This window comes from Protopterus annectens, chromosome 14.part0 (genome assembly GCF_019279795.1).
Source record: "Protopterus annectens isolate FY-2018-M chromosome 14.part0, PAN1.0, whole genome shotgun sequence".
In the NCBI taxonomy this organism is placed as follows: Eukaryota; Metazoa; Chordata; order Ceratodontiformes; family Protopteridae; genus Protopterus; species Protopterus annectens.
Genome location: NC_056748.1, coordinates 852,944,365 through 852,957,812, shown reverse-complemented (window position 1 = coordinate 852,957,812; position 13,448 = coordinate 852,944,365).

The following is a 13,448-nucleotide window of genomic DNA, read 5'->3' as shown; positions in this document are numbered from 1 at the left end:
CCAATCATGCAGTCAGTCAGTCAAGCATATGCAAGCAAGCACTTGTCTTGTGTCACTCTGTATTCCTGTACAATCGTGTATATGCTGTAAATAGGGATGGCATACATTATGGTAGGGGCAGCTAAATGGAATAGGTTGAGATTAGACTGCCAAGTATACCTACATACTACACCACTTAAATAATGTCTGGATTATATAGCAGTGGAAATACAACTCCCAGGTATGTGTTGCATTAGCTACCAGGCACGTACATGCAATGTTACCAACATACAGCTGGTGGCACATATAAACAATTGATACGTTTTGTACTGCCATATGACATGTTATAGGACTGAAGTGATACAGATGTGCCATAAACCTTAATATTCCATACAGCTGCATTATATTCATTTCCTGTCCCCAAACCTAAAGTAAATGGGTGGAAAAAATGAAAGTAGCCCTGATTCTGATTGTGGGATGCCTGGTGAACCTGGTGCTCTCTGGTGGTCCCCGAATGTATTCAGAAGACATTCATCTCTGTCTCTTTCTTTTTGTCTATGCTATAGAATTAGAATTACTGTAAGCCTGAAACTGTTGAGTTGTAACATTTAGAAAAATATGATCATGTAGCCATGCATGGTAGATTGTAAACAAAGTCAACGTCACCTGGACAGATGCATAATAAAAATGCCAATGATAAATGTTCACTTGAAATATAACTATCCATGTTTTATTACAGGGGAAAAACCTTTCTCATTAAATAATTATACAGAGACATTCATTTTGTTACATATATATATATATATATATATATATATATATATATATATATAGAGAGAGAGAGAGAGAGAGAGAGAATGACTGATTAAATTACTTACTTTTGTCTGGAAGACAAGTTTATGCCAATTGTTAAAGAAGCTGCCCATGTCATAGAAGAAGGATGTGGGTTTTGTTGTCACTTATTCCTCATAGTCATTTTAAAAGCTTGACAAAGAAACATATGTAGCTAATATATAGGAGCCCTAAGTCTCACCCATTGCCAGTGGTCTTTTTGGTGCCAACTACACATTTGTTCAAATGCCAGAATAAAGCCATGAAAATCATCCCCTCTTTATATTAAGGAAACAATTCAGTACTGACTTTGTCATCCAGCATTGGGTCTTCACCCCTGCTCATACCACTGAAACTTGAGTTGCGCAGAATGCAGGCAAAAGGACACTCGGTATATTCCCATATGATCTCGCAATGCAACTTGAAGTTTGGAAAAGTCAAACACCTCTAAGCAGCTGAGAATGAAACTGATTAAGACTGAAATGGAGCAAGATCAAAGAGCAGCTGAAGCTGCAGAGGGAAGCAGCATCAACGCAGGAAGATGATTCTCAATCTTCATCAGATGCACATGAGTAACAGGGGTGATTTATATGAAGGGGGGAATGAGAAACACTGAGTATGTATCTTCTGCAAGATATGAGCTTTGCCCATATGCAAGGCAGCTTTTAACTCATCTCCGTAACAACAACTTGCAAAGATTGCACCCTTTGATCACTTATGACACTGATATTTTGTCATACTCTTAAGAGTTCATTTTGTCTATTTCTTAATTACTCTGTATAAAAATAAAATAATTGTTGTGCCATGTATACTTCTGTATATTTATTTTGTGACTGCAATGGTAGAAACACATTTTTGTGAAAACTGTTTTGTCGGTTAAATAAGCTCAGTTAATATCCATAACTTTGACTACCAGCTATAATGTATGATAGCATAGCTTCACCATGCTCTCAGTAACACCAGTTGATATATGATGGATAGAAAAAAGCCATGGTCCCTTGAGCCATGACACTGTCTAGAATAAAAACAAAATAAGTGAGGTGGTTGGTCTTAAGAGTATATAGCAAAAGAACACTGCTGCCTTGGGCTATGAACCAAAATAAATAGCAAAATAGAATTATGAATACTGACTTCAAAAGACACTCACCCTTCTCACTCTGAGACCAGTTCCTCACACTGCTACTCTACAAATAACTTGGCTAAAATTGTTGTATTCATACATAGAAACACACACACACACACTCACACACACACACACACACACACACACACACACACACACACACACACACACACACACACACACACACACACACACACACACATATCCAAAGACATTCACACAAGGATTCACAGCAAACCTAATAGTGTTTTCAGTGCTGTAATCCATCCCTGATTTCATAGTAATCACTGCTAACAGTCAAACCTATCTGGCACACCAAGATTAAAATTACTGTACTAAAATGAACTAAATATTTTCTGATATCATATGGCAGATTAGCTAATCAGTCTCTCTCTCTCTCTCTCTCTCTTTCTCTTTTTGAAAAGCAGATGTCAATAGTTAAAATACACTTTGGTGCAATCAACCTAATAAACATTAATCAGCCACAAGCTTTTGAACCTTAATAAATTTAATTATTTTCAGAAAATAATCAAAACAATCTGACAATTAAAAATAAAAATAAAAAGTGCATATGTGATTGCACAGAGAAATATAAAACTGCAAGTTTTAAACAGAAAATATCAGAGAAACACTGTCTAATTAGTTAATTAGTTCTAACTCTAACTTTAGCTATAGAATTATTAGAATTTGACTACCATTACTTAGAAAATGCATATTATGCACAAGCAAAATAAATGGAAATTAAATCATTGATGCACAGTAGGATGAAGTCTTTAGTTACCGACTTCTGTCTGGCAACCTAACTGAAAAATTGGTGCTGGATCCGATTTTGTAGGAAGAGTGTGATTCGGTTTCAAATCTGAAAGGAGCGACTTGGTATGAGTCATCACAAGGAGATATGATGGCAACAAACTCCTTTTTAGCTACTCTTCCACATCAGTTCAAGAAGTTTCTGCATTACTCCACCTCAGTCAAAATTCAAATGCAAACAAAAGCTCCTCTGGAAAGTTTCTGTCTACATGAGGTAATACACTGAGTGATAGAAAGTAACTAATTTAGCCTTGTTAATTAATTTTAAACACAAAAGTTCAGTTACAGTTTCCATCCATTTTTCTTCACATTTTGCACTTATGTTTCCTGCAGCATTACAGTAAAAATATATGTTTTATACATTTTTCACATTTCATAGCTTTACTACATCTTCACTGAAAACAATCTGCATGATTTCACAGTTTCCCAACAGTCCTCCGTGACATCAATGACTTAAACAGGTATTGGATTCATTAAAGCTGTCTGGAAAAACAGGAATAATTGTATGCTTTTACTTTAATGCCAATGTATTTCTTCAAACCTTTTGGTAATATATTACATTTTTCTAAAATGTATAAATATAGACAGCTAAATATTTTATCCTGTGGATTTCTAGTTTCTGTTTTATATTTTTTTCTTATCATTCCCTTGTTGTATTAATGGCTTATATTCTACGGTGTGGTAAGGAAAATGAGTGGGAATTTTTGTGTGGTTTGAGGCAATTTTTCCAAGTATCTGTTTAGTTATTTGTCTACTGATCCTGTGTTTATAGCTGCTGTTTGGTAGCTTGCAATAGAATACACCCCTTCTTCATAGACAAGTGCAATGGAATCTTTATCATCAATTCTTTCAATGCCTGAAGAAAGAGATAATGTGCTTGAAATTTTCAAAACAGGCCTTTCGTCAACATATAATCATTCATCAGTGTACTGGTAAGGAAAGTCACATTTGTGTGGGAGGGAAACCTTGTCAAATTGCTTAATAGGTTCATGGTAAATACTAGGCTAGCTGTCCCTGTGGGTCATTTTTTAAGCCTAGCCAGTTTTCCTTTTAATAGGAAAAAGGAATCTGATTTAAATGCAAATGTATGTATCATGGTTACTGCTGCTGAAGATGCAACAAAGGAAACATGGCTTAGAACTGATATCTTTCCTTAAGGCAACAGCTTTAGGGATGTCTGTCTCTGTTTTACAGTTGGAAACTTGTTTTGAAATGTCGAAGGGATACTTGATTCCTCAGTCCTCATTTTCCTGCTGTGTGACCTTGAGCAAGTCATTTAACCACTTATTATTTCCATGTTGCTGCTGAAAAGGGACTGTGTGTCCAGTGGGCTTGCCTGGTTAACAAATATGTATTGTTATTATTATTATTGTTATTATTATTATTATCATTAGTAGTATTATTATTGTTATTATTATTATTATTATTAGTAGTAGTAGTAGTAGTAGTATTGTTATTATTATTATTATTATTGTTATTATTATTGTTATTATTATTATTATTAGTAGTAGTATTATTATTGTTATTATTATTATTATTATTAGTAGTAGTAGTAGTATTATTATTATTATTATTATTATTGTTATTATTATTATTGTTATTATTATTAGTAGTAGTAGTATTATTGTTATTATTATTATTATTAGTAGTAGTAGTAGTAGTAGTATTGTTATTATTATTATTATTATCATTATCATCATCATTATTATTGCTGCTACAATTTTTCACACAATACATGCTTTAGCACCATTTCAGGACTTCAGTTGTAAGTACTCCTCTAAGGACACTGACAAGGTATGATACAATGAAATGTATCTTTTTCTAATAAAACTATAACATCTTCATTTATGAACTGAGTATTTGCTTAAGCTTTTTAAGTTACAACAGAAAACAAAACAACATAGTATAAAACAGTGTGCCTAACCATAGTAATGTAATACTATGTTGGTGGCATAGAAGGATAAATCCCTGATTTGTCCCAGGTGACTCAGATTTAATTAGTGGCTCAGGTACTTGATGATGCAACTGGGAGACCCACCATGTGAGAGGGAGTGGGTCCCTACTCACTGATAACACTGATCCTGATCTGACCATTGCTATTAAACAGGAACAGTGTTGAAAGGGTGACAATCAATGTAGAGGGATGTGGGTGTGGCCATCCAAGCCAGAAATTATATCTCTTTTTGGCCCTATGAAGGAACACCTGTGATCTAATAATGAAGTATAGGAGGTCCCTGTGGTAACTTAGGTGAGGGTATCAACTCCCTGATGTTTGTAAAGATGTTAGATGGCTTTTGCTCATGGAATCTGATGGTGTACTCCTCACCCCTAGGAAACAAATGGGCTTAAGTCCACTAGGGTGTAGCTTGATGGTCAGCAGGCAGGGGGAGAAAAGCACATAAAAACAAAGTAATAAAATCGTTTATCATGTGTGCAAGGAAGCACCAGTAATCAATTATACAATATTTATGATTATATTCTGGAAATAAAAGCAGTTTTAAGGACCTCAGACCTTAACAAGTAAATAACATGATAAGAGAAAGTAAAACCAGGATGCTCCAGGCAATACTTTGTGATTACTAGCAGATCTGTCAATGACTTGAAGTAACTTTTATATGGGGGGACCTTCCTCCTGTAGGGTTCAGTAAATTAGAACTATAACTGTAAATTGAGATCTGCTCCCTCTGACACCAAATTAGATGAAGAAAATGTGTTATGTAAGAAAAACCTGTAGTACCAAAAAACATTCAGATAGCTGAATTCTACATTGATTGCAAGTGAGTCATATCAGAATCATAAAGCGGGTCTATATTACGTGATTGAATGATCACGATAGCAAATGTTCTAAAGATCGAAAATGCAGCACACCAAAGTGCTTTTTGTGGGATCGCGGTTCAGTGAAGAGCAGAATAGTTGCCCTTTCCTCACTGTAGTGCAATCTTGGAGTTGGTATATATATTTGGGGGGGGGGTGCAGCCCCCCACAATAATGGTTTTGATGTGCTGTATTTTTGTTCTTTCGAGCATTCGCTATTGTGATCATTCAATCACGTAATATAGACCCTCATAAAGCTGTAAGTAGAGAAAGTACAGTTGTGTAAGTAAACCTACCATAATAGTAGATGTTCAGATGATCACTGCTGCAACAGCCTTACCTATAAGGGTTACATCTTGCTGAGGATATAACAGCTGGCTAGCTTCCAAAGCTTCAGGGCACCTTCCACATGCTCAAACTGTCAGGCAGCTTCAGCTCAGCTGACTAAAAGACACATGTGGACGCTGTGTACTTCAGAGGTTTTCTACCAGAGAGAAGGAGGTTGTACCCTGAAAAGACAATGCTAGTAAGAACAAAAAAATAAATGACCATACCCCGGCAAAAACAACACAGCAAAAAAACAAGGGGGTTGGAGAGGGGAATGGCTACAGCAACAGTGATCATTCAAACATCTGCTGTTATGGTAAGCTTAATTACACAACTGTACTATGTTCATCATTTTGATCACTGCTGCAGTAGCCTTAGACATATGGTTAGATTGCCCTAGCTTACTACATTTGGGAGGTGGAAGAAAAAGAAGAGTCCAGGCTCCCAATAAGAAAGGTTGTTGCAAAGCCTGATCTAGAACTAGAGAAGGAATTAAGCTTTTAGTGCTTTGTAAAAGTATATCTAGAGGACCAAGTTGCAGCTTCTAGAACACTTTTAGAATCCAACCCTTTCCAAAAAGCCAAAGATGAAGCAAAAGCCCTAGAAGAGTGGGCTTTGACCCTAGCTGGAATAGTTAGGAAATAGTTTGTTTTGACACAGGTTGTCCCTTCTTCTTACATTCACAAGAAATGAACAACTGATCCAAAGATCTAGTTCTGTCAATTTAAGTACTGGAGTTCTCTGGATATCCAAAGTATGAAGTAACTTTTCACCTTCATTTTTGGGTTCAGGAAGAAATAGGGAGATGGATAGTTTGGCTTAAAGTAAACTTGGATACCACTCCTTTTTGGGTTCGGGAAAAAATAGGGAGATGGATAGTTTGGCTTAAAGTAAACTTGGATACCACTTTAAGCATAAAAAAAAAGATTAGTTCTCAAAGAAACCCTGTCTCTGTGGAAAATGAGATAGTGTTGACTCACCATAAGAGCTTGCAACTCAGATACCCTTCTTGCAGAGGTCAGAGCAATCTTTAAAATAGTTTTCTTTGTTAAGAATCCCAAGTCAGCCAGGTTAGCTGGTTCAAATGAAGAAAGTGTTAGCTTCTGTTACACAAAATTAAGATCCCAAGGAGGGGCCACCAGTTTTCTTTGAGGCCTCCTAAGCAGAACCTCTTTCAATAATGTTTTGAAATGAGAATGCATTGAAAGAGGAGGATCCATGGACAGACATGCTGAAATGGCTGATAAATGAACTTTGATAGAAGTAAGAAATGTCATAAGATAGTAACTCACACAAATCTTGTAAAAGCAGAGAACAATTAGCCCTAAATGGGTGCTGGTTATGATGCTGGTAACAACTAGAAAACCTTTTTCATTTGCTAGTATGTGATTTTCTAGTAGCAGGCTTTCTTGCCTCCATTACCACATTCTAAATGTCCTCAGTAAACAGTTGTCTAAAAGAAATTAAGACCCTGTCGTCCAGGCAGTAAACTGAAGTTGATTGGTGTCAGGCTGTATCACAACTCCCCTGTTCTTATGTGAGCAGATCCAGTCTGTGAGGAAGTTTGTGGTGATTGCCTCTGACCATTTCCAAAGAAAGGCAAAACCTGGGTTGCCTGGGCCAGGAGGGTCTTACCACAATGATCTTGGGGGAATTCCTTCTCAATTTTCAGAAGTACCCTGGATATTAATGGAAAGGGTGGAAAAGCACACAGGAACTTTCTTGTCAAAGGAAAAGAAAATACATCTGTCTTTCAGGCTTTCTTGCATGACGCCCTGTTTCAGAATCTTGTCAGCTGATTGTTCAGATAGAAGACAAAGAGGTCTACCTGGAAGACCCCCTGATCTAGTTTCCATTCATGAAGGTCTGCACTTGTCCTGCTCAGCTTGTCTGCCACACAATTTAGCTTTGATGGAATGCAGGATGCCACGAAGGGTGCAGTGAGGCTATATCACAAGCTAACATGGCTAGTCTGCAGATGGGGTATAACCTGGTTCCCTCTTGCTTGTTGATGTACCACATGACTGAGGTATTGTCTGTAACAACTAGAAGAGGTCGCAGGGACCAAAGATGAGTTAGAGGGTTCAGTGCCTTGATCAGGACAAGCATGTCTTTTCTACTTATGTGCTTGTGTCCATTGTTGTCCCCCCCACCTTGCACTTTTATCCTTCTTGAAACTGCTTACTGAGTAAAGTCTGTGGTGACCGACTGCTTCAGAATATTATGGGAGAGGCAGAGACCTGCAGTTTGAGATATCTGTTCTTTCCTCCAAATGATTTCTCTTCTGACAAAACTCCAGCACTGGAATCTGAAAAGACAAGGGGTGCTGGTGCTGGGACCAAACAGACTTCAGAAACAACTGTATATTTCTCTGTTGGAGTCTCACCAGGGGAATCATGAGAACCATAGAAGCCACGAGACCAAAAATCCTGAGGTATTCCCTTGAAGTGACTGAAGTCTAAGTGGAAAATCATAGAAACAGCTCTAGATATAGATCTATTTTTGCTGTGGAAGAAAAACTCTTTGAACTGTAATGTCTAGTTGACATCCCAAAAAAAACAATCCTTAGAGAAGGAAGTCAAGAAAGACTTTTGAATGTTCTCTTGGAATCCTAGCCTATGTAAGAGAGTTTTCAAGCAACAGAGAGATTCCTGGCACTTTGAAAGAGACTCTGCAAAGATAAGCAAGTTATTTAAACATGGACGAAATGTGGATATCCTGTAACCTGCAAAGAGCTGTAACTGGAACTAAAGACTTTGTGAACACTCTTGTTGCAGTGGATTGTCTAAAGGGTAAAGTAGAGAACTGATAATGTGATCCAGACATGCAAAAACCTTAAGAAACGCATGAAATCTGGATGAATATTGATATGACTGATAAGCAACTTATACATCTGGTGTTACCAGGAAACTTGAATGAGGAAGAAGGGGCAACAGGTTGTGAAATGACATCATTTTGAATTTGAAGGATTCAAAATTGGTCTCCAAACATTTTCTTTCTCGAGCACTAAAACATCCTTGAATAAACCCTCCTTCCCAGCTGGGAAGGGGGAACAAGATCTATCACTCCCTGGGAAACATGTGATGAAGGACAAGAGGAAACATAAATGCCTGGTGTGAAGGATGAGAATTACTCTCTGGAACAGAGGAATCTCCTCCCATTGCCATCTGTAATCTTGATGAATGATCTTCAGAACCTGTTTTTCTGAAACTATCTGTTGCCAAAAAGAAAAGTGGAGATTCAGGCTTTCAGGAAGAAAAAAGGGGCTGCCAGGGTGGGAGGGGGGATCAAAGTCTCTTAAACAGTCATTTTGACTCATTGGACTGTCCTTAGTTTTGGGAGTTTCCAGAATTTTTCTTGGAACCCCCCTTGCCATTTCTTTCTTAAATGTCTGTTTAGCTACATTTTGTTCAGACTGTATTTTGATATTTTGATTCGTACCAAAACTGGAAACGGAGTTAGAGAATCTCTTAGAAAATTTGGAAAAGGAGGGCTGAAAATTTTTAGAGATTCCCTGTATCAGCTTATCCTTTTCATCAGACTTTTTGATCACCTCTGCAGCAGAGGGGGCCTGAAGCTAAATTTATGTCTAAAGGAGAATTTAAAATTTCAATTTTAAGATCATCTGGGAGGTTCTGAGAACACAGCCATGCACAACTCCTCAAAACATTACCAGTGGCAATAGCCCTTGAAAAAGTATCAACAGAGTTATATACACAATGTATATAATGAGCAGTGACTTGAACAATAGATGAAATTGAATTATTTAAAGCATATTTTTCCTCACAAGAAAAAACTGCAGACAAAAAATTCCTCATACGTTCACAATTAGACAGTCCAAACCTTAACATATGAGCCCGAAAACTCAAAATTCTGAAAAATTAAAGTTGCAGAAGCATACGTCTTTTCCCTACTTATAAGAAATATTAGGATTTCGATTAACTAAGTGTTTAGCAGCAAAAGGATTAACTAAATATATAGCTGCTGGATCAGGTTCGAGAAGAGTGTATAAAAATTTAGACTGAGGAACTTTATACTTCCTATCTGCCTTTTTAGGGGCAGGTGGGTGACTCTCAGGAAAATTGCAGGCAGTAACACGTACATCCTCCAAAGCTGACAGAGCTAGAGGAATGGGAGCAGGTTCTCAAAATTCATTCTGAAACAGAGCATATTATTTTCTTAGGGACTGAGAAACCATAGTGTTGTCACAATGAAAACACCGGCACATTCTAGAAATAGTCACAGAGAAAGAGAATCTCTTCACAGGGAGAGTCAGAAACTGAGCTCTCCTCTGAGTCTGAATTAGAACTCTGATGAGAAACCCCTGTATCTGTCTCTTCATCATCCTGTCCAGATTCAGAATCTTGAATCTCTTCTAGAAAGGAGGTATCCTTCTTTCTTTTACCAAAAACTACTTTACAAGAAGGATCAATAATCTGAATTGAACCCTGAGCCAGACCCTGTAAACTACTTCTGTCCAATTTGAGGAAGAGTAGATACATGTTTAGTTTTCTTTTTCTTTTTGACAGGAAAAATTGGAACAACAGTGTTTTTAATGGTAGCAGCAGCTTCCCTGTAGATAGGCACAGCAGTCTGACAAAACTGGGAAGCCTTCCCTATTCCCGCTCCCAGGACCAACAAGGGCATCTTTCCCTTACCCACTAAGGGGACCCCAACAGCCACAGAGGATGTGGCTAACCACTGGTCCATTAGCTGTAGATGCTACAGCAGAGGGATCTGGGATAAAAGATGAGTGATGTGAGGTATAACTAATAGCAGATTCTCCCACTTATGACTGAGGCAGATTGCTAGCCTGCTGTAATGGCAAAGGCTATTTGCTTAACTTTTTCATTTTGTGGATGGAAGAAGGACCAACAATGGGACAGATATGTTGTTCTATGATCAAGCTGAAAATGGTGCCTCTTTCCCAGGGAAAATAACCAGCAAATGTTGGTAAAAACAGAAAGTCTAAAGTTCCTTTTTTTCAGAGACAAACACAGTACAAAAGCAATATAACAAATCCAAAGCGGATCAGACAATAAACGGAGGCAAAGAACAGCGTGCAAAAAATGTAATAAACTTCAAAATCCAAAGACATGCACGTTGTCCAACTGGCAATAAAACACTAGGTATGAAAAATCACTGTAATGTCTCCACAAATCAATGAACAAATCTTCACAATAAAAATTCTTTTATTCGAACCAAACGTAGTGAGCGCTTTCGCCAACAGGCTTCATCAGACTATCAAAAAACATAATGTTACATACATTTAAATAGTATCACTTAAAACCCCATTGGTCACCTAAAACACCTGGTGACCTATGTAATGACTTTAAAGTGCTCATTTTTTAAAAAGGTTTTTTTATCACATAATAGTATAAAAACAAACATATATACTTTGATAGACACTGATACATTTCCTTATCTAACTGAAACAGATTGTTTCAAATCATGGTCAATGCCATCACGTGTACAAAAGAAACACAAACTATATGCGATCCTGTCTTAGCGTAAAACATGCTACATCATATGTCATATTTAGCAACGAACATTTGCAAAATAAGATGAGCATTAATAAAATGTTTGCTCATATTATCACTATGACAATCAAATTTTATACATATATAAAATTAAAACTAGATATCGCATTCAATACATATCAATAAAACATAAATCCACGCCTTCTAATTCGGAATGGAACAAATAACAAACAGCATTACATAGATGGTACATATGATTATCTAATATATATGATCGCTAGAATAACTAGCAGAGGACCCCAATATGTCCCTATCTCCCTTAAAAAGTTATATACCATATCTATGTGAAACAACTAATAATTCGGACAATCTTAACCTAAAAACAAGGATATTTGTAGCATTTTTATATTGTTTTTAGGTTAAGATTGTCCGAATTATTATGTTTTATTGATATGTATTGAATGCGATATCTAGTTTTAATTCTATATATGTATAAAATTTGATTGTCATAGTGATAATATGAGCAAACATTTTATTAATGCTCATCTTATTTTGCAAATGTTCGTTGCTAAATATGACACATGATGCAGCATGTTTTACGCTAAGACAGGATCGCATATAGTTTGTGTTTCTTTTGTACACATGATGGCATTGACCGTGATTTGAAACAATCTGTTTCAGTTAGATAAGGAAATGTATCAGTGTCTATCAAAGTATATATGTTTGTTTTTATACTATTATGTGATAAAAAAACCTTTTTAAAAAATGAGCACTTTAAAGTCATTACATAGGTCACCAGGTGTTTTAGGTGACCAATGGGGTTTTAAGTGATACTATTTAAATGTATGTAACATTATGTTTTTTGATAGTCTGATGAAGCCTGTTGGCGAAAGCGCTCACTACGTTTGGTTCGAATAAAAGAATTTTTATCGTGAAGATTTGTTCATTGATTTGTGGAGACATTACAGTGATTTTTCATACCTAGCGTTTCATTGCCAGTTGGACAACGTGCATGTCTTTGGATTTTGAACAGTACAAAAGCACTTTGAAACACTTTACCAGCCCCACAAAGGAAAATATACACAATTTGTCCAAAAGAAATATTTTTTGGTTACTTTAAACAACTTTTTAACTGAAAGGATAAAAAGAGATCACCTGTGTAAAAGAACACTACAGTCTCAAGACAGTCCATTAAAAACTCAGACTCCTAGCTTTAAAATAACTGTCCTGAACAGGAAAGTATCAGTAATAAACAAAATTATTAAATGGAAATTTTTTCCCCAAAGAAAACTTATCTGCCCAACGAAGGAACAGCACAAGCTAGCCACCAACCCTCGAAAACTTCAGAGGAACACATTCTTTGATGACAGTAAAGCTCTGAATGGTTATTGCCCAATTTTGTCTTTTAGTTAGCTCAACTGTGGCTGTCTGACAGTATGGTTGCAGAAAAGGTTCCCTAAAGCTTTGGAAGCTGGTTAGCTGTTATATCTTTGGCAGAATATAACCAGTATAGCTAATGCTACTGCAACAGTGATCAATATGATGAATACCATTACAATCATCAGTCATGAAGAGAAAACATAATTTCCACTGTAGAGAGATTGTCTAATAACATTGGTTATTTGATTTAAGTGCTATTTTGTAAATTAAATGAAGAAGATTTAACATCAACCAATAACTGATCTTGGAGTATAAGTTGATCATCTAAAATAAAGCCAAAATCTCAAACCCATGATACAAACACTAAAATATTTCCTACATAAATAACTACCAAGATAAAGTATGGCGTAATAGAGGGTCTTAAAGTGGCATGAATAAACAGAGCCTCATTCTTAAATAAACCATATAAAAGACTCATACTCCTCATCCAGTTTAGAATAGTATCCAAGCTCCCTATGAATGTCAGCACAGTGAACATTATGTTCAACTGGTAAGGGAGGCATAGCTTAGTATGAACATAACAATCATATCTTAAAGAAGGCCCTCTGTCAAATGAGATAATGAATATGATATTATATTCTCTATTAATATAGCAAACCTCTCAGTCTTTCGTAAGCAAAATACGTGAAAGAGCTCAGACTTGA